The sequence below is a fragment of the Dendrobates tinctorius genome, unplaced genomic scaffold, assembly GCF_039654945.1.
Source record: "Dendrobates tinctorius isolate UK_male_01 unplaced genomic scaffold, ASM3965494v1 ptg000107l, whole genome shotgun sequence".
NCBI classification, from domain to species: Eukaryota; Metazoa; Chordata; class Amphibia; order Anura; family Dendrobatidae; genus Dendrobates; species Dendrobates tinctorius.
In genome coordinates, this window is record NW_027361775.1 from 27,639,409 (window position 1) to 27,662,741 (window position 23,333).

At 44.7% G+C, this 23,333-nt stretch overlaps 1 pseudogene; it reads right to left on the minus strand.

The window, feature by feature from the left end:
• Positions 1-5,664: 5,664 nt before the first annotated feature.
• LOC141100753 (spliceosome RNA helicase DDX39B-like) lies at positions 5,665-11,726 on the minus strand (annotated as a pseudogene).
• Between the last annotated feature and the right edge of the window lie 11,607 nt (positions 11,727-23,333).

Sequence of the window (23,333 nt, forward strand, 5' to 3'; positions counted from 1 at the left end):
TGCCGGTGGTCTGTGCACCCTGTGGGGGTCTGTACCGGCCTGCCGGGGGGCTGTGCCGGCCTGCCGGTGGTCTGTGCACCCTGTGGGGGTCTGTACCGGCCTGCCGGGGGGCTGTGCCGGCCTGCTGGTGGTCTGTGCACCCTGTGGGGGTCTGTACCGGCCTGCCGGGGGGCTGTGCCGGCCTGCCGGTGGTCTGTGCACCCTGTGGGGGTCTGTACCGGCCTGCCGGGGGGCTGTGCCGGCCTGCCGGGGTGCTGTGCTGATGTCCGGGGGTCTGTGCAAGCATCGTCCGATGGGACTACAAGTCCCATCGGGCGATGCCTGCTACCATGACAGTGATTGACACATTAGCCAATGATGGGACAGTAGTAGTCCCATCATCCGGCTAATGTGTTAAATGTTAAAAAAAAAAAAAAAAAAAAAAATACTACATACATACTACATGCATGCTACATACATACTACATGCTACATACATACTACATATATACTACATACATACTACATACATGCTACATACATACTACATGCATGCTACATACATACTACATGCTACATACATACTACATGCATGCTACATACATACTACATGCTACATACATACTACATATATACTACATACATACTACATATATACTACATACATACTACATACATACTGCATGCTACATACATACTACATACATACTACATGCATGCTACATACATACTACATGCATGCTACATACATACTACATGCTACATACATACTACATACATGCTACATACATACTGCATGCTACATACATACTACATACATACTACATGCATGCTACATACATACTACATGCATGCTACATGCATGCTACATACATACTACATGCTACATACATACCACATACATACTACATACATACTACATACTACATATATACTACATGCATGCTACATACATACTACATGCATGCTACATACTACATACATACTACATACATGCTACATACTACATACATACTACATACATACTACATGCATGCTACATACATACTACATGCATGCTACATACATACTACATGCCACATACATACCACATACATACTACATACATACTACATACATACTACATGCTACATACATACTACATATATACTACATGCATGCTACATACATACTACATGCTACATACATACCACATACATACTACATACATGCTACATATATACTACATGCATGCTACATACATACTACATATATACTACATGCATGCTACATACATACTACATGCTACATGCATGCTACATACATACTACATACATACTACATACATACCACATATATACTACATACATACAATACATTCATACAATACATACATAGACATACAGTACATATAACATAGAGTAACATACTTACCAATACTTGTCACATTGTTCCCCGAAGCCATTGTCTTTTCCGGAATAAATATTAACATAACAAACCACAAAAATACTCACCCACGATCCGAAGCAGTCCACGAGTGTGTCCCACGACGATCTTGGGTAGAGAACGGCAGCATCAGATGATGCTGCCGTTCTCTACGGGCTGCAGGAATCCAATGACGGAAGGTAGGTATCCTTCCGCACTGTATTCCTCCGCCACTTAAAAAAAAAAAAGTCCCTAGTCTCACTTTATGCCATTGCTGCGTGGGAAATTCCCACACAGCAATGGCATAAAGTGAGACTAGGGACTTTTTTTTTTAAGTGGCGGAGGAATACAGTGCGGAAGGATACCTACCTTCCGTCATTGGATTCCTGCAGCCCGTAGAGAACGGCAGCAACAGCTGATGCTGCAGTTCTCTACCCAAGATCGTCGTGGGACACACTCGTGGACTGCTTCGGATCGTGGGTGAGTATTTTTGTGGTTTGTTATGTTAATATTTATTCTGGAAAAGACAATGGCTTCGGGGAACAATGTGACAAGTATTGGTAAGTATGTTACTCTATGTTATATGTACTGTATGTCTATGTATGTATTGTATGAATGTATTGTATGTATGTAGTATATATGTGGTATGTATGTAGCATGTAGTATGTATGTAGTATGTATGTAGCATGCATGTAGCATGTAGTATGTATGTAGCATGCATGTAGTATGTATGTAGTATGTATGTAGCATGCAGTATGTATGTAGCATGCATGTAGTATATATGTAGTATGTATGTGGTATGTATGTAGCATGTAGTATGTATGTAGCATGCATGTAGCATGCAGTATGTATGTAGCATGCATGTAGTATATATGTAGTATGTATGTGGTATGTATGTAGCATGTAGTATATATGTAGTATGTATGTGGTATGTATGTAGCATGTAGTATGTATGTAGCATGCATGTAGTATGTATGTAGCATGCATGTAGTATATATGTAGTATGTATGTAGCATGTAGTATGTATGTAGCATGCATGTAGTATATATGTAGTATGTATGTAGCATGTAGTATGTATGTAGCATGCATGTAGTATGTATGTAGCATGCATGTAGTATGTATATGGTATGTATGTAGCATGTAGTATGTATGTAGCATGCATGTAGTATATATGTGTTATGTATGTGGTATGTATGTAGCATGCATGTAGCATGCATGTAGTATGTATGTAGTATATATGTAGTATGTATGTAGCATGTAGTATGTATGTAGCATGCATGTAGTATATATGTAGTATGTATGTAGCATGTAGTATGTATGTAGCATGCATGTAGTATATATGTAGTATGTAGCATGTAGTATGTATGTAGCATGCATGTAGTATATATGTAGTATGTAGCATGTAGTATGTATGTAGCATGCATGTAGTATATATGTGTTATGTATGTAGCATGTAGCATGCATGTAGCATGCATGTAGCATGCATGTAGTATGTATGTAGTATATATGTGGTATGTATGTAGCATGCAGTATGTATGTAGCATGCATGTAGTATATATGTAGTATGTATGTTGCATGTAGTATTTATGTAGTATGAATGTAGCATGTATGTAGTATGTAGTATGAATGTAGCATGTATGTAGTATGCATGTTGTATGTATGTAGCATGTAATTTTTTTTTTTTTTTTTTTTTACATTTAACACATTAGCCGGATGATGGGACTACTACTGTCCCATCATTGGCTAATGTGTCAATCACTGTCATGGTAGCAGGCATCGCCCGATGGGACTTGTAGTCCCATCGGACGATGCCTGCACAGACCCCCGGAGCCTGCACAGACCACCGGCAGGCCGGCACAGCCCCCCGGCAGGCCGGCACAGCCCCCCGGCAGCCGGCACAGCCCCCCGGAGCCTGCACAGCCCCCCGGCAGGCCGGCACAGCCCCCCCGGCAGGCCGGCACAGCCCCCCGGCAGGCCGGCACAGCCCCCCGGAGCCTGCACAGACCACCGGCAGGCCGGCACAGACCACCGGAGCCTGCACAGACCCCCTGGCAGGCCGGCACAGCCCCCCGAAAGGCCCGTACAGACCCCAGAGAGGCTGTACAAGGGCAGGAAAGGGTTTTTCTTATTCCGATACCGGAAGTCCCATAGACTTGAATGGGACTTCCGGTATCGGAATCGGCGATACCGATACTTTTTTTAAAGATCGGCCGATACCATCCGATACGATACTTTGAAGTATCGGACGGTATCGCTCAACTCTATATGTAACTGTTTTTCAAGTTTTCTGCCTACAGGTAACCTGTAAGGGTTTCCTTTAGAATTTGTTTTATGGACTTTGTACCACAGGACTTGTGTGGTCAAAAACTTTCTTTATAAATATTTCTCCATTTGCCCAGGAATGGACCATGGACATTGATGCTTGGACTTATCATCATAGGACCATTTTTGAAGCTCTTGGTTTTTGTAACTTTTCCATTTTTAAATCTTGTACAATTATTTTTGTAACTGTTTATATGTTCATGTTTTTGTTCAGCCCAGGAGTGCTGACTTGCACTAGGGGGGAATGTGGTGCCCCATGAGTATGGTCACCACAGTGGCTTTGCCTTCCTCCAGGGGAGGGTAATGCCAGGCTTGGAGGCAATGATGGGTCTCTCTCGCAGTCAATCCATACATGCAACACAGTTCCACTCCAGGCCAGCGGGGGGAACTCTGAACCGGGATTAAGGGGAGGAGTGCTCTCTGAGGGCCAAGAGGAAGGAGTGGTTACTTAGTCTGCGGAGGGTGAAGTGTACAGACGTGTAGAGAGAAGCTGGAGGTTGAGCTAGGAAAGGAGAGCTCCCTCACAGTGAGAGCGCATGAACTGGAGCCTGGTCTCCACGGTTGTACGGATAGTAATGGTCCTACAACAGATACCAGAGGAGTAGGAGGCTGTAAATGCCCTACTCCCATCTAAGACTTGAGGGCATAACAGCAGCTTGGATAGAGAGCCGGGACTCAGGAGAAAGGAGCCCCCGAGATAGGCTACAGCTGTCTGCCGTGCAAGTAAGGTTCTTGGGAACATCTGACAGGAGGTACTTCAGTGTAACTCAGTGCTTGGAGTACTTCATTCAAATAGGCGCTAGGAAGGAGACTGCACAGCCCGTCTGCTGAGAGAGAATCCCTGAATTGGTTCCAGGCTAGCCTGCTCCAATACCATCTGTAATCAGGACCCTGGACTGCAGTTATCAAGTAAAGGTACAGAAATTGCACCCCGCTGTGTCTTGTCTGCTTCCTACCTTTCCGGCACCGCTACATCCCTGTGACAACCACATCTACACTGCCCCGGGACAACAGCCCTGCCTGTGGAGGGCTATACCATCATTGCTGCCCCACACCATCTGTCCCGGAGGATCTGTTTGCAGCGTCGGCTTAACACCTCCCTTGCCGAACACCACAGGTGGCGTCACGAACTATTCCATTCCATTAACTACATTCCCCCATTACTTGGGCGCCCAGGGCCACGGTCCAGGTCATTGCTGCTGTGACACATCCCACTGACACCGGCCCGGTACCGAGTACCTCACAGCCCTGGGAGGGCGACCCACATACCTAGCTTATTCTCGAGTCAATAAGCTTGCCCAGATGTATATATGCATGCTGATGCATTCTCATGCGTTGTTTTGACGCGCCCACCGACCGCAACAAAATGCAACATGTTGCATTTGGCGCAGCTCGGCGCAGCATCAAAGCAACGCATGCGGATGTGTCAGCATACATCCACATGGCCTGCGTAGCCAATGTTAAAAATAGGTATGCAGGACGCATGCAGACGTAGGTAAAGCTGAAGGAAGAGGTGCGGCAGTGGGCGTGGCTTAGCGGAGGAAGAAAGGAGGAAGTAGGCTGCCATCCGCAGAACTACACAACGCAAGTGTGAAACTAGCCTTATAAATGTCTTCTGATGTGTTTTTTAAGTGGCCCTGGGGTAGAGCCCACATATTGAATGTTACACTATAAGCATTCAACCAGATATATTACTTATGTTGAATTACGGTTAATAAATACACGTATGGAAAACTCCTGGCCTCTGATGATAGATCTATCTGTGTCTAGTCAGAGCGGGATATGTGAGAGACTTTATACTTGATTTTGTCCTTGCTACAGGAAAATCTCTTTTTGTTGCACATTATATATTACACCCCAAACGGTTGCAGTGCGCCCAGTTTTATTTTCTCGTATTTTCCTGTATGTTTCTTCAAATGTTTTCCATGTATTTTCTTATTGGAGAATGGAAAGAGGGCGATTATCTGCCATTTGCAGACAGAAGAGCCATGCTCCACATCAAACAGGGTATAACTGGTGACTGGTAATTCCCAATTTGGTGCAGGGAGGAAGCGTTTAGAGCCAAAGACCACCCTCTTCCTGTCTGTTCATTGAATGAAGAAATATTGATCTCTTCAGGCAGCTCGCTGATGTTCACATCTAAACGATCTTGAACCTCATTCAAGATTTTAAAACATCAAAGATCCACTGGCACTATACTCAGCACACTGAATATTAGTTTTTAGTAGCCTGTTTGGAAGACAATAACTACCTGTTTTCAAAAATATTGTAGTAGTAAAGATGATGCTAAAAACCAAATGGAGCTTGAAAACCAATTTAACTACCAAATCGCAGCATATAGTGGCATGTGGGAACCACAATGGCACTGCTAATAGGATATTATTTAATGCAGATGCCAGTATACCATAAATGCTGTATGCATCAAAAATAATATCCACAAACCAATGATATCACCTAGATCTCTTGAATGCTTTTCGATGTTTATTTGCAGTGGGTAAACATGTTATTGATAAAAGTGTACACCATTTGAATGCCGCAAGTATCACAAAGAAGACGTGATGCTATGAAAATAGATAATTACCCTAAAGGTTGGTCAATTAATCATTGAATGTTTGGAAAAGCTGGATAACAGTTTCTTGCTATTGACAAGCATCATGCATATGCTTGTTGAAGAGATATGCGACATCCGTTGAAAAAGCTGACTTACCATAGCTGTACCGTCGGAAAAGCTGGGTAGAGCGATGTCAGTCCAATCCTGCGGCTGGCGGTGGGGTCTGGATAGTGCTCGCGGTTGAAAACACACGTGGTTCTGATAAGTGTGTTAGCGCGCAGACATAGTCCTCAGGGCACAGAGGAGACAGATGACAAAGGAGTCAAGTGCTGTTAGTGTCTGTTCATAATGACCAATACACAGGACTGTGGTAGGCAGTTAAAGTGTAGGTTAGACGCATGTTATGGCAAGACCTTTGGTACCACACTTATCCACTCAGGCAACCTGATGCAGGTAAGTGTCATGGTCCATTTTTGGAGCCGTGGCAGAATGTGGATTCTTATAGAAACCTTTTTCCCCCGGTGGCCGCTGGGGTTTACTACAACTGTAGTTGTTTTGATGCTGGCTTTGCCCCCGGTGGCCGCTGGGGTTACTACACGTTTGAATTAACCAACAGGTGATGACTACTCCCCCCTCCTTCCTATAAAAGGTCGTCATGTGCAGTAAATCATTGTTGGTAATATTGTTCATTTGTTATCCAACCGTGGTGAACACTGGACCTACCTTGTGGAGAGGGGGTTCAGCTTATCTGGAGCAGTGGAGTTGCTGCTGGATGCTGATCGGATCCTTACTCTGTTGCTTGGAGCTTTTGCAGCAGAGCAAAGCTAAGTTTTGGGTTTTAGTTGCTTTAACCCCGTGGTGTCTGTTTTATTTTCCTTTGTGAGTTATTGTGTGCAGTTCTCTTTACTCCCTGTCTCACCTCCTGGGGAGGGGGTTGGTGGTTTAGCTCAGGGCTAAACAGGAGATAGGGACAGGTCAGGGACTTGGACCTCGCTACCTTCAAGTGTACCCCCAAGTTAAGGAGAGTCAGGGCACCCCCTTAGCCTGAGGGGCAGTTCAGGGGCCCAGGTTCCACGTCTCCTGCTTTGTCCCAACTGCCCTGTGACATTATTACCAACCCACCCATTTTTTCCTGGTGAGCCATGGCCCTAATGCAGACCTGTCTCCAATTGCTGCAGACCCTCACTGAGGAGCGTGGGGTGCTGCGTGGTGTGGTGGAGCAGCAGCTGCACCAGTGGGAGGGGTACGGGCCCTCAGCTCAGATGCAGGCTCAACCAGAGCCCAAGTTATCTCTCCCAGACAGGTTTTCTGGAGGGAGAGAGAATTTTTTTTTTTCAGGAGGCCTGCAAGCTACACTTCAGGCTCTGCACTCGTTCATTAGGAAGTGAGGTACAGCGGGTGGAATTCATTATAGCCCTCCTTGAAGGTGATCTCCTATCCTGGGCCTTCTCCCTGCCGGCCGATTCACCATCTCTATGGTCGGTGGACGAGTTTTTTGCGGCTTTGGTGAATATGCCCCCTGGGGTCCTTGCTGAGGAGGAGGACTCACAGGTGAAGGTGGATGAGCCCAGGCAGGTGGGAGGAGTTGGTTCCCCAGTGGTGTTGCCTGCGGATCGTCGTGATGTGGAGGCATGTTTTAGCTGTGGGCAGACTGGTCATGTTTTCAGGGTCTGCCCAGCACGCGCCAAATCTTCTGTACCATCTAAGGAGCCTCGCCCCCCTGGTCGTGTGGAGGGAGACGACCAGGGAGTGTATATTTCCTTCATTTTGCCCTCTCAGTGTACTATGTCAGCAGAGGTGGTGGTTGGTGGGGTACCTGAGGGCATACTGGTGTTTGTGGACAGTGGAGCGGGAGTCAATCTGGTGGGCGCTCACTTTGTCCAGACACATGGCCTGAAGTGTAGGATGCAGGCCAAACCTCTAAGCGTCCAGGCCATTGACTCTGTTCCACTGAGCCAGGGGAGGGTGACCCAAGTCATAGAAAATATACATCTGTGCATAGGGACTCAGCATGAAGAGTCCCTGTCATGCTACGTCTTGGGGGGAATACCATCACCTATCGTTTTAGGCCTCCCTTGGTTAGAAAAACACAACCCGGTCATAGATTGGCGGTCTAGGGAAGTAGTCAGCTGGGATCAGTCGTGTGAGGGCTGCTGCCCAGGGGCTACTGTCTCTGCTGTCTTTCTACAACCATCCCCTTCTTCTCCAGTGGGGGCAGCAGAGGTGCTGCCAGGGAGTAGGGGCAAGTCTCTACCCTCACCACATGCTAACCCTGGGTGTCGGAGTCCTCGTAGGAGGAGGGGTCGGAGGTGATTGGTGACTCCTTCTGAGCATTGTGGGGGTGTGAGTATGACGACACAGGGGGACGCCTCTGTTGTCAGTCCTTTGAAGAGTTCACCATTTTGTGGCAAATGCATGAATGGTAATAAACGTTCAGGTCCTGTGTGTGAACGAGTATGTACAGTATGGGTGGCCACCAAAAATATCCAGTGGAAGTGTGTTACTGGGGTTTGGAGTTCTCGGGTGATCGGGCCATATCGGGTGTCGGCCATCTTTGGCCCAGAGACTTACCTGCTGGAGTTACCCCCAATTATTCCCATACACAACTCGTTCCCCAGGTCGGTGCTCTGGAGATTTGTGGTGCCTCCGGAGCATACATTGCCATTTCCATCTGCCCACGTTTTCCATAAACCTGCGAGTCAGGTGGTCGCTGAGGTGAACTCTGGTTGACCTAGGCGTCCGCACCGTAGGTGTTTTTCGGGTGAGGTGCAGTGTTGAGGGTCCAGAGGCCCCTCATTGAAGGAGGAGTACTGTCATGGTCCATTTTTGGAGCCGTGGCAGAATGTGTATTCTTATAGAAACCTTTTTCCTTTTTCCCCCGGTGGCCGCTGGGGTTTACTACAACTGTAGTTGTTTTGATGCTGTTTTGCCCCCTGTGGCCGCTGGGGTTACTACACGTTTGAATTAACCAACAGGTGATGACTACTCCCCTCTCCTTCTTATAAAAGGTCGTCATGTGCAGTAAATCACTGTTGGTAATATTGTTCATTTGTTATCCAACCGTGGTGAAGACTGGACCTACCTGGTGGAGAGGGGGTTCAGTGGAGTTGCTGCTGGATGCTGATCGGATCCTTACTCTGTTGCTTGGAGCTTTTGCAGCAGAGCAAAGCTAAGTTTTGGGTTTTAGTTGCTTTAACCCTGTGGTGTCTGTTTTACTTTCCTTTGTGAGTTATTGGGTGCAGTTCTCTTTATTCCCTGTCTCACCTCCTGGGGAGGGGGTTGGTGGTTTAGCTCAGGGCTAAACAGGAGATAGGGACAGGTCGGGGACTTGGGCCTCACTACCTTCAAGTGTACCCCCAAGTTAAGGAGAGTCAGGGCACCCCCTTAGCCTGAGGGGCAGTTCAGGGGCCCAGGTTCCACGTCTCCTGTTTTGTCCCAACTGCCCCGTGACAGTAAGTATCAGAGTCCTCTGGCATGTCGTAATTGAAGGCAATGTTTACTCTTTCAATATCAATCCCGTGACCAAACAGATTTGTGGCCACCAGAAATCTGTACTGGAAAACTTTGATCTGTTGATACCAGGAGAGCCTCTGCTGTTGCATCCCACGATGAATATTGATTGCTGGAAAGTTCTACTCCACCAATAGCTGCACCAGATTAATGCATCACTGAATGTACTTTACAAAGATGACCACCTAATTGAACTCCAACAAGACAAGGAGCTCAAAAAGTTTGCAGTTTTTCTCAGTGCCTTTGAGTTTGGACTAGTATTGCTTCAGGCTATGAAGGGTCAGCTTCGTCTCATCATCGACAAAGATTTGCATTGGATCTTGAATGAACATATGGCAGACTGGATGGATCTCCTTGCTCACGGTTGCGCTGAACATGCTTCTTTCCAGGGCTAGGATTCGGCCCAGCGTCCACACCACAATATGGGGGCAGCTGTTTTTTTATCATATCCTCTTCCCTTTTAATAGAAAGACTGAGTCCTGGCTTCCACAATGTTCACCCAGTCTGTCGTCAGGGAAATGTAGCATCCCTGGCAAAAAGCACTTGTCCACGAGTCCGTGGTTAAGTGGACCTTCCCAGTAACAGCGTTGGTCAGGGCACGGCTGATGTTATGGGACATGTGCTTGTGTAAGGCGGGAATGGCATGCCGGGAGAAATATTGAAAGCTGGGGACTGAGTACCAAGAGATGGATGCCTCCATGAGGTTGTGGAAAGCTTCCGCTTCAGCAAGCCTAAATCGTAACATTTCCAGGGCTAGCAGTCTGGAAAGTGGCCGTTTAGTATTGTTGCCTATGGGTGGGTGGCTGCGTATTTACGCATGTATTCCAAATACTAGGGAAATTTGAATGCTGTGCTAGGACAAGGATGTGGACGAGGATGCTGACGGTGGTTGTAAGTGTGCAACAACAGGTGCAGGGTGGGAGGCATCTTCACCTACTTCATGGACAGGGGATTGGCGTGCACACAGAACAGGGGAAGAGGCAATCGTGTTAGCCACAGACACTTTTTATGGACCCTGGCGTTCAGCCCCAGTAGTCAGGTGCTTTGCTTGCATGTGCCTGAGCATGCTGGAGGTTCTCAGACTGGTAGTTGTGCTGCCTCTGCTGATGCTGGCATGGCATATGTTGCAAATGGCCATTTTTGGGTTAACTGAACTGTCTTTAAAAAAAATCACCAGACTCGGGAACACCTAACCCTAGGCTTGGCAACTTCATCCTTGTTGGTGCTCTGGGGAACAGTTGCTCATGTTGTGTTTTGCGCCACACCACTTCCTCTTCCTGCCTGTTGTGGTGCTGCGGATCATTCCCCTTGTGTGCTGCTGTTCTCACTCTGCATATCACCTTCCCATGTTGGGTCAGTGACTTCATTGTCCACCAACTCATCTTCCTCTCCTGCACCCTGGTCCTCCTCTTGACTTCCTGATGTAGCAACACCACTTGTTGGCAATTGTGTCTCATCATCATCCAGCTCTTGCGACAGTAATTGAATTTTCCTACATTCGCATTCTTGTGAGCATGGCTGATCAAATATTTGGGCATTGCAACATGCGATCTCCTCATGTCTCGCTTGAAACGGGCTGGGTGAGAGGATGGAATCTATAAATGGAAATGTGAACCGCTCTTTGGAGTGTCCAAATGTGGGATCACTTGTCTTCGGACACTCTGCATAGTGGGAAGAAGGAGGATCAGGGTGAGGATTATGTGGTCCAGAATCAAGGCTACTGAGACTGGACCATGTGGAAGACAAGGTGCTGTTGGCAAAGTGACTAGAAGCATTATCTGATATCCATCCAACCTTTTCACACTGGTCTGGCTTCAAGAGTGGTGTTCCATGCCCTCCTGCAAAGTAAGACAGGAAGCTAGATCAATGTGTTGTGTGTGTTTGTTGTGCTCCTGCAAGAAGCACAATTTCACTTTACCAGTGGCCTCGGCCTTTGCGCTCACCATCAGCATTACGTCCATTTCCCCATCCCTTACCACGCACCTTGCCTTTTTTAAATTATGTATTATATATTCCTGTTGAGAAAATGTTGCAGTTTTACAATGGCAGGAAAATTTGTCTACTTCAGATGGACTTCTTAGACTGCAGTATTAATATAGCCATGCTATTTCTAACCAAACAAACTTTATTTGGTGTTTTGAAGCACAACTGTAGCACAATAAATGTTGCATAAAATTTCACTGCTGAAAAAAATTGCAGTATTACTATTGCATGAAAATTTGAACACCTCAGATCTACTGGTTACACTGCAGGAGCAATATAGCGATGCTATTGAGACCCAACCAAGTCTGCCTGTATGTTTTTGACACACAGCTGCCACAATAAAAATGGTGTATAACATTTCCCTTCTCAGAACAATTTACAGGATTACGAGCAAAAAAAATATTATTAGCCCTGAGAAAAGATTTTGGTATGAGCTGCAGGCATAAAACACATGCAATTCACCCTATCCTGTTCTACACAAGCCCTTCAGCAATAACTCTCCCTAAGTGCTGCTAACAGCAGTATTACTATTGATTATCAATAGCCCCAAAAAGGGCTGTTTTTGTACTTAAAATAAATGTTAATGTGGTTGTATCCCTGGCTAATACGCAGCTACAATTCTGTTCCTCTCTCACCAGTACTTCTCCCTACACTGTTTACGGGATACAGTGTGATGAGTATAGCATCACTCGTCTTATATAGAACTGATGACCAGGGCCGGACTGGGACAAAAAAGCAGCCCTGCCACACAAACCCCATCAGCCCACAAACTATAACACTCCTCACCCCGATCAGTGAATTTTGCTATACTTTGTCATGCCCCTCACTCTCCTAAAAGGAGATTATTTGAAGAGCCACATGTGAATGGCGCCACAGTGCGTATGATCGACCACAGCTGCATTTACATGGTGCTCTACAGAGCTCCGATTTTCAGGATCATGGAAGTCCCAGCAGTCGGATGTCCAGCAATTGGAAAGTTATCCCCTCTCCAGAGGAGAGGGGATTACTTGGGATAATCCATTTAAACAGCTTTTCCAATATTTTATTTTTCTTTGGCCATAGTAATATTGAAAATACTAAACCAACATTGACCCTTCCAAAGTCCAATGTTGCCTCTTAGACAACAGGACAGAAGTGGTATTGTGCAGTGTATACAGGGCCGGCTCCAGGTTTCTGTGGGCCCTGGGTGAAAGTCTCAGTGGGCCTCTTTAACAGGTACCGCAATTCATAATGCACAGATACAGCAAAGAAAAATAGGTATACAATGCCAAAGATTTCTCTTCTTACATTACATGAGTGATAACTATTGTACATTCTACAAGAGGTCATAAATCAGACAGTATAGTCCTCCATACAGTATTCTGGGCACCACATAACCCCCCATACAGTATAATGAGTCCCATATATTGCTCCATACTGAATAATGAGCCCCATATATTGCTCCATACAGTATTATGGGCACCACATAGCCCTTCACACATTATAATGAACCCCATATATTGCTCCATACAGTATAATGAGCCCCATATATTGCTCCATACAGAATAACTCCATATATTGCTCCATACAGTATTATGGGCACCACATAGTCATCCATACAGTATTGTGGGCACCACATAGCCCCCACACATTATAATGAGCCCCATATATTGCTCCATACAGTATAATGAGCCCCATATATTTCTCCATACAGTATAATGAGCCCCATATATTGCCCAATACAGAATAATGAGCCCATATATTGCTCCATACAATATTATGGGCACCACATAGTCATCTATACAGTATTGTGGGCACCACATAGCCCCCACACATTATAATGAACCCCATATATTGCTTCATACTGTATAATGAGCCCCATATATTGCTCCATACTGAATAATGAGCCCCATATATTGCTCCATACAGTATTATGGGCACCACATAGCCCTTCACACATTATAATGAACCCCATATATTGCTCCATACAGTATAATGAGCCCCATATATTGCTCCATACAGAATAACTCCATATATTGCTCCATACAGTATTATGGGCACCACATAGTCATCCATACAGTATCACATAGCCCCCACACATTATAATGAGCCCCATATATTGCTCCATACAGTATAATGAGCCCCATATATTTCTCCATACAGTATAATGAGCCCCATATATTGCCCCATACAGAATAATGATCCCCATATATTGCTCCATACAATATTATGGGCACCACATAGTCATCTATACAGTATTGTGGGCATCACATAGCCCCCACACATTATAATGAACCCCATATATTGCTTCATACTGTATAATGAGCCCCATATATTGCTCCATACTGAATAATGAGCCCCATATATTTCTCCATACAGTATTATGGGCACCACATAGCCCTTCACACATTATAATGAACCCCATATATTGCTCCATACAGTATAATGAGCCCCATATATTGCTCCATACAGAATAACTCCATATATTGCTCCATACAGTATTATGGGCACCACATAGTCATCCATACAGTATCACATAGCCCCCACACATTATAATGAGCCCCATATATTGCTCCATACAGTATAATGAGCCCCATATATTTCTCCATACAGTATAATGAGCCCCATATATTGCCCCATACAGAATAATGATCCCCATATATTGCTCCATACAATATTATGGGCACCACATAGTCATCTATACAGTATTGTGGGCATCACATAGCCCCCACACATTATAATGAACCCCATATATTGCTCCATACAGTATAATGAGCCCCATATATTTCTCCATACAGTATAATGAGCCCCATATATTGCCCCATACAGAATAATGAGCCCCATATATTGCTCCATACAATATTATGGGCACCACATAGTCATCTATACAGTATTGTGGGCATCACATAGTCCCCACACATTATAATGAACCCCATATATTGCTCCATACAGTATAATGAGCCCCATATATTGCTCCATACTGAATAATTAGCCCCATATATTGCTCCATACAGTATTATGGGCACCACATAGCCCTCCACACATTATAATGAACCCCATATATTGCTACATACAGAATAATGAGCCCCATATATTGCCCCATACAGTATAATGAGCCCCATATATTCCTCCATACAGTATTATGGGTACCACATAGCCCTCCAAACAGAATAATGAGCTCCATATATTTCTCCATACAGAATAATAAGCCCAATAAATTGCTCCATTATAGGCACCACAAAGTCCTCCATACAGTATTGTGGGTACTACATAGCGCTCCATACAGAATAACAAGCCCATATATTGCTCCATACAGAACAATGAGCCCCATATATTGCTCCATACAGTATTATGGGCACCACATAGCCCTCCATACAGTTTTGTGGGCACCATATAGCTCTCCATACAGAATAACATGCCCCATATATTGCTCCACACAGTATTTTGGCTACCATATAGTGCTCCATACAGTATAATGAGCCCCATATATTGCTCCATGAGCCCCATATATTGCTCCATATAGTATAATGAGCACCATATAATGTTCCATACTGAATAATGATCCTCATATATTGCTCCATGCAGTATAATGAGCCCCATATAATGCTGCAAACAGTATAATGAGCCCCATATAATGCTCCAAACAGTATAATGTGCCCCATATAATACTCCATACAGTTAAAATGAGCCCTATATATTGCTCCAAACAGAATGGGCCCTGTATTTGTCTCCATATGAGGCTCCATATATACTGGGCCCCATATGATGCTCCAGTATATAATGGGCCCCATATGATGCTCCAAGGTATGATGGGTCCCATATATTGCTCAAAACATTAAAAACAAAAACAGAAATCCTCATCTCTCCTTGCTGGCCGCTGCTCTGCTCTGAACTCCTAAACTTCGGCGTCTTCCGGCACTCTGCACTGTGACTGTTCAGGCAGAGGGAGCACAGACGTGACGTCATTGTACCCTCCGACCTGAAACGTGACAGTCAGAAGACGTCGCAGCAGAAGAGCGGGAAGAGGTAAGTATCACAAGTGTCGGGGCCCTGAGCAAGCGGGGAGGGGTGGACTCTTTATTAGCCCATGTGGCAACATTTCAGTTTCACAGCAGAGAAAGGTTATGTTATGGATCTGAAATGCTGCCACATGGGTTAATAAAGAGTCCGCCACTTTTTTCAAAACTTATCGGAGGATAGGAGAAGTATATACAGCTCCACAATATATACTGTGTTAAGGAATATTGAGTGGAGCTGTATATATAATATATAGTGTAGAGATGTGCCAGTGTATATAGTGTGGATTCCACACTATATACTATATACACAGCAACATACTATATAAACATCTGTACATTCTATACTATATACACACAATTCTACATTATACACTATATTAAGACAGCATTATACTATATACTATATTATGTTGCATATATCATATAGGTGAGTGCTGTATATACATTATATAGGTGATACTGTGACTGGTGTCTATAGGTGCAGTATCACCTATGTAACATATCTACAGCAGTATCACCCATATATTGTATTTATAAGTCACAGTATCCCCTATATAATGTATATAGACTGCTGTATATACATTATATAGGTGATACTGTGAGTATACACAGATTTAGCAGCCAGTATCACCTATATAATGTATATACAGTATACAGGTGATAGTGCAAGTTCTGTACATACAGTGGGGCAAAAAAGTATTTAGTCAGTCAGCAATAGTGCAAGTTCCACCACTTAAAAAGATGAAAGGCGTCTGTAATTTACATCATAGGTAGACTTCAACTATGGGAGACAAACTGAGAAAAAAAATCCAGAAAATCACATTGTCTGTTTTTTTTTCATTTTATTTGCATATTATGGTGGAAAATAAGTATTTGGTCAGAAACAAGCAATCAAGATTTCTGTCTCTCACAGACCTGTAACTTCTTCTTTAAGAGTCTCCTCTTTCCTCCACTCATTACCTGTAGTAATGGCACCTGTTTAAACTTGTTATCAGTATAAAAAGACACCTGTGCACACCCTCAAACAGTCTGACTCCAAACTCCACTATGGTGAAGACCAAAGAGCTGTCAAAGGACACCAGAAACAAAATTGTAGCCCTGCACCAGGCTGGGAAGACTGAATCTGCAATAGCCAACCAGCTTGGAGTGAAGAAATCAACTGTGGGAGCAATAATTAGAAAATGGAAGACATACAAGACCACTGACAATCTCCCTCGATCTGGTGCTCCACGCAAAATCCCACCCCGTGGGGTCAGAATGATCACAAGAACGGTGAGCAAAAATCCCAGAACCACGCGGGGGGACCTAGTGAATGAACTGCAGAGAGCTGGGACCAATGTAACAAGGCCTACCATAAGTAACACACTACGCCACCATGGACTCAGATCCTGCAGTGCCAGACGTGTCCCACTGCTTAAGCCTGTACATGTCCAGGCCCGTCTGAAGTTTGCTAGAGAGCATTTGGATGATCCAGAGGAGTTTTGGGAGAATGTCCTATGGTCTGATGAAACCAAACTGGAACTGTTTGGTAGAAACACAACTTGTCGTGTTTGGAGGAAAAAGAATACTGAGTTGCATCCATCAAACACCATACCTACTGTAAAGCATGGTGGTGGAAACATCATGCTTTGGGGCTGTTTCTCTGCAAAGGGGCCAGGACGACTGATCCGGGTACATGAAAGAATGAATGGGACCATGTATCATGAGATTTTGAGTGCAAACCTCCTTCCATCAGCAAGGGCATTGAAGATGAAACGTGGCTGGGTCTTTCAACATGACAATGATCCAAAGCACACCGCCAGGGCAACGAAGGAGTGGCTTCGTAAGAAGCATTTCAAGGTCCTGGAGTGGCCTAGCCAGTCTCCAGATCTCAACCCTATAGAAAACCTTTGGAGGGAGTTGAAAGTCCGTGTTGCCAAGCGAAAAGCCAAAAACATCACTGCTCTAGAGGAGATCTGCATGGAGGAATGGGCCAACATACCAACAATAGTGTGTGGCAACCTTGTGAAGACTTACAGAAAACGTTTGACCTCTGTCATTGCCAACAATGGATATATCACAAAGTATTGAGATGAAATTTTGTTTCTGACCAAATACTTATTTTCCACCATAATATGCAAATAAAATGAAAAAAAAACAGACAATGTGATTTTCTGGATATTTTTTTCTCAGTTTGTCTCCCATAGTTGAGGTCTACCTGTGATGTAAATTACAGACGCCTCTCATCTTTTTAAGTGGTGGAACTTGCACTATTGCTGACTGACTAAATACTTTTTTGCCCCACTGTACATAAAACAAGGTTTCCATATTGGGACTCACCCAGGTCCCTGAGATGGGGAGGATGAACAGCTGAGGTGCGTCCATCGTTGGGCGTGCACAGGAGCGGGTCTCTGGCTTGGACAGTAAGTAGAGCAGGAAACAAAAAAAGGAGGATATACAGCACTGGCGGGGGCAGGCATCGCCGGGGAGGCACATAGATCACCGGAGAGACACAGAAATCACAGGAGGGCACATAGCTGAAGGGCACAGAGATCACGGAGGGGCACATAGCTGGAGGGGACAGAGATCACAGGGGCACAGAGATCACAAGGGAGCACAAATATCACAGGGGGGCACATAGGGGGTGCAGGAATCACAGGGATGCACATAGCTGGGGCCACAGAGATCACATGGGGGAACATAGCTGGGGCCACAGAGATCATGGGGGGCACATAGCTGGGGCCATAGATATCACGGGGGCACATAGCTGGTGCCAAAGAGGTCACGAGGGGCACATAGCTGGAGCCACAGAGATCACGAGGGGGCACATAGCTGGCACCAGAGATCACGGGGGGCACATAGCTGGAGCCAGAGAGATCACAGAGGGGCACATAGCTGGAGCCACAGAGATCACAGGGGGGCATGTAGCTGGAGACAGAGAGATCACAGGGGGGCATGTAACTGGGGCCACAGAGATCACAGGGGGGCATGTAGCTGGGGGCACAGAGATCACAGGGGGGCACGTAGCTGGAGCCACAGATATCACGGGGGGGCACATGGCTGGAGCCACAGAGATCACGGGGGGTCACATACCTGGGGCCAGAGAGATCATGGGTGGGCACATAGCTGGAGCCAGAGAGATCACAGGGGGGCATGTAGCTTGGGCCATAGAGGTCACAAGGGGCACATAGCTGGAGCCACAGAGATCACAGGGGGTCACATAGCTGGGGTCACAGAGATCACAGGGGGTCACATAGCTGGGGTCACAGAGATCACAGGGGGGCACATAGCTGGGGCCAGAGAGATCACGGGGGGCACATAGCTGGTGCCAGAGAGATCACATGGGGGGCACATAACTGGAGGGCACAGAAATCACAGGAGGAACAGAGATCATGGGGGGACATATAGATATGGGGCACAGATTACAGGGGGGACTCATAGCTGGGGCCATAGAGATTACATGGGGGTCACATAGCTGGGGCCATACAGATTACAGGGGGGTCACATAGCTGGGGCCATAGAGGTCACGGGGGGCACATAGCTGGGAGGTACATAGTTGGGGGGCCACAGAGATCACAGGGGGACATATATATCACAGGGGGAAACTTAGCTGAGGGGCACAGATCTCCAGCAGACAGTCACAGAGCTGCTGGCACAGAGATCTCTCTGGCAGCAGCAGCTCCTCTAGTTCCTGGACAGTAGCAACTAGAATGGAGTTGATTGTATGATGTAATGATATCACTGGAAGGGGCGGGACTAGCGCTGTCTAGATTGGAGTGGTTAAAATGACGAGGATCACAAAAAATCAACTCCAATATAGACGGCGCTAGTCCCGCTCCTTCCGGTGACATCATTACCTCATACAATCCACTCCATTCTAGTTGCAATCCTTGTGCCGGCAGATTTAAAGGGCAGGCGGACAGAAAAACGGGCCGGTAGTCGGATCAGCAGGCATCACCGGCCCGCAGCCCACAACATCGCGGCCCAGCGGGAAAATGCCCGGTAAGTTACATTGCCAATCCAGGCCTGCTGATGACGCTATGCGGACAGCCAAGCAAAGTAATGTCACAACCAAGATGGCTACGGCATAGCAGGCAATTCCCAACTGTTTACTGGCTGTTTAAAAAGCGTCAAACATGTGGGGCGGAGACTCGGTCTCCCACTCGAGCACTAAAAAAAAACTTGCCGAGTAACAAGCATCTCGAGGACACTAATTCTTGAGCGAGTTACAAGTAAAAAGCTTTATTTATTAGAAATGAATTTGTCTGACAAGATTCAAATTCACCAAAACCACCAGATTTTACTGGGAAATTTGTTACGTAGCAAATTTATTCTTCATGAATTGAACAACTATTATTCTGTTTTGAAGTCTGTAGAGACCCCAGTGCATAATAAATGTAAAATGTAGAAAAAAAAACATCCTCACCTCATCAATCAACTCCGCTGCTGACTCACCCTCATACAATCCTCAGCATCTCTTTTTACTGACATTGCGTTCTGAAACCCTGCGCATCTTCATGCCAGGCATACACAAGCACATCCCGGGCATAGTCACAGCGCACTTCCTGACATAATGACGTCACTGCACAGAAACCTCCTGGGTCTAGTTTTGTCCAGCGGTCGAAGGCCTGGGGTTTCAGAGTGCTGTGGCAGTAAGAGGCTGTAAGGACCATACAGTGTTAAGTGTGCAGCGGAGATGGCTGGGAGGTGAGCAGTAAGGTGTATTGGGTTTTTTTTACAATTATTTTTTAAACCTTTTGCGGGTTTATCTGACAGCCATCTTGCTGAATTCACATTGAGCGAATTACAAAATAATCCACCTTCTGGAGAAGATCGAGCTTTGTTATTATTGACTCATTCCTTTGGTGATGGCGTAATCTGCTGTCGATTCTTCAGGTACGTTACATTCCTCCAGTACATTGAGCAGTGGTATTTATTGGCACTAAGACATATGGATGAAGGGGGTGATCACTCAAGGAATGGAACACTGGTTCTCTGGCCTGGACACCATATTACCCACAGAAAGTGCCATCCAAAGTTGATAGGACACAGACACAGAACATTGCCACAAGAATGTGATGGTTGCCATCACATCCAGGATCCTTATAAAATGCTTGATCAGTCAGGGTTGGCATAGATGAAAGGTGAAGGCAGGTGAATTCTGAGTTATGCCCCTTCAAGGAAATTTCATTTGTTCTCTTGGACTGATAAGCAATGAAAGAATGCTGTGCCCTATCACAAAAATAAGAGAAATTATTTTTTAACAGTTTTTTATATTTTTATAAAGCATGAAAAGTCTGTCTGTGCTGTGTATTATTAAACATGCTATTGGTTAAGAAAAACATACCTCCCAAGATTGAAAAATAAGAAAGATGTACACATACTGCCACCACATACTAATATATTGTAACACAAGAAACAACTTCATCATAAATTGTGAAATGCTACATCTGTCCTGAAGCACGTTAATATTTGTACATCTATAGCACATCTACACTGAAGTATGTTAATAATTGTACATCTATATGACATCTGTGCTGAAGTATGTTAATAACGTTATGTATTCTGTGAGAATAGTTTGTTTAAAAGTATTGGTCTCTTTAACCCCTTGGCAACATCCTTCTTACATCTACTGTATGGTGCAGGCTCAGAAGCTGAGTCCGCTCACTATACTGCTGTGCCAGCTGCGTTGTACAGCTGGCACCCAAGAGTAAACACTGTGATCAGACTGTATCTAATTCTATCATGTGTGATACAGTCTGCTGTTCTGTGCATCTAATACTATCATGTGTGATACAGTCCTCTGAGACATTTATCTAATCCTATCATATGTGATACGCAGAAAAATGACATATATATTAAAAAGTTCCAGGTCTCAGAAAATGTTGATGCATGCTATTTTTAATTTTAATTTTTAAAAACTTCTGAATTATAAGTTTGGTATTGCCAACATCATACTTTTTTTTTTTTACCATACAATGAATACTTTAAAAATGAACAGTCAAGAAATGAAAGGTAAAGTAAATGAAGATCCAGTATGCACGGAACCACGAGACGACCACGTGTTAGCAATGTAGAAAAAAGGAAAGGAGTTCCAGCTTCTGGTAAAATATCAAATGTTGTCTTTATTTCATCATCGCGTTTTGAACACAGTTGTTCTTTTTCAAGCTACAAAGCTTGACAAAGAACAACAAAGCTTGACAAAGAACAACTAAAGGCCCTTTTACATTTAGCGATGCACCAGCATCCGACCAGCGATCCGACCCGGTCAGGATTGCTGGTGCATCGCTAAATGATCGCTAGTGAGCTTTCATACAGAAAGATCTCACAGCGATGCAGCAGCGACGCAGCGCACGATACTTACCATTCACACACAGCGATCCTGACGTCCTCCCGCCCGCGTCCACGCGTCGCTCGTCGTCACAGCAGGAAGTCTCAGCAGGAAGCGCCTGACGAGAAATGGAGCCGGACATTCTCGCGCGATCAGCGATGGACAGCGGGGGAGCCGGTTGTTGGTAAGTATCACACATAGCGATATCGCTAGCAATATCGCTATAACGTCACAAAATCAGTGACGTTTTAGCGATATTGCTAGCGATATCGCTTAGTGTAAAACCCCCTTAAGTCTAGCCAGTATTCATGACATATGTCAGCAGCTTCTCCCACTAGTGTTTAAAGGTTGAACATATTTTTTTAACTTTTTAAATGATGTTTCATATTTGATATAATTATAACATTTAAAATATGTCTTTTTTTAATTAAAAATACTTTACTTTTTTCATTTGTTGAAAAAAATGTTTATTCCGTTTGAGACTAAAATAAATGTAAAAAAACCCATAAAAAATATAAAAATATCACATATGGTAAACACGAAATAGAAAAAAAAGTGTCAGAGTCAAAAGTTTTTTGACTATTTCACCTCTCAAAAAAAGAGAATAAACGATCATTTGGTCCACAAAATTGTACCAATAAAACAACTACTTACTCCACAAAAGACTAGCTCTCTCATACCACTTTTTGACTACAAAATATGGGTTATGGCTCTCAGAATATGATGACAGAAGCCATTCTTTTTGCAAGTTTATTTTTTTTTAATTAATCTATCAACAAAATCAAACCCCTAAAACTGCATATATGCAGGTCTTTGAAATGAAAATCCATTAACAATTTTATATATTTTATTTTTTGCTGCATTCCCCAGTAATTAGTATTTTCCTTCATATGCCAATGAAGCGTTAAGTGCTCTGGGTGTGAAAGAGCACTTAAAGAGCCATTGACTCCAAAGGTTGTTTCCCCATCTAGCGCTGCTGGGTGGGAAACAACCTCAGGAGGCAGTGGCTTATTAAGTATTCTGCCATGCCTAAAGCTAATTGCTTGAAAATGGTGCAACAGATAGAAGGTAAAAAGATGTAGATGGATTTACATTTCAAAGACCAGCATGCCCATATTTGTGGTTTTGGGGTGGTGGGGGTGGGTAATAGAGCTTACGGACAGATTCCCTTTGTTACCACAGCTGGTCAGGTGAGGAAAATCTCCAGGAGTGGACCCTCTGGACTGTGGCACAGAGGGGCCCCAGACGAGCTGCCAGGTGGAGCCGACCCCTATATA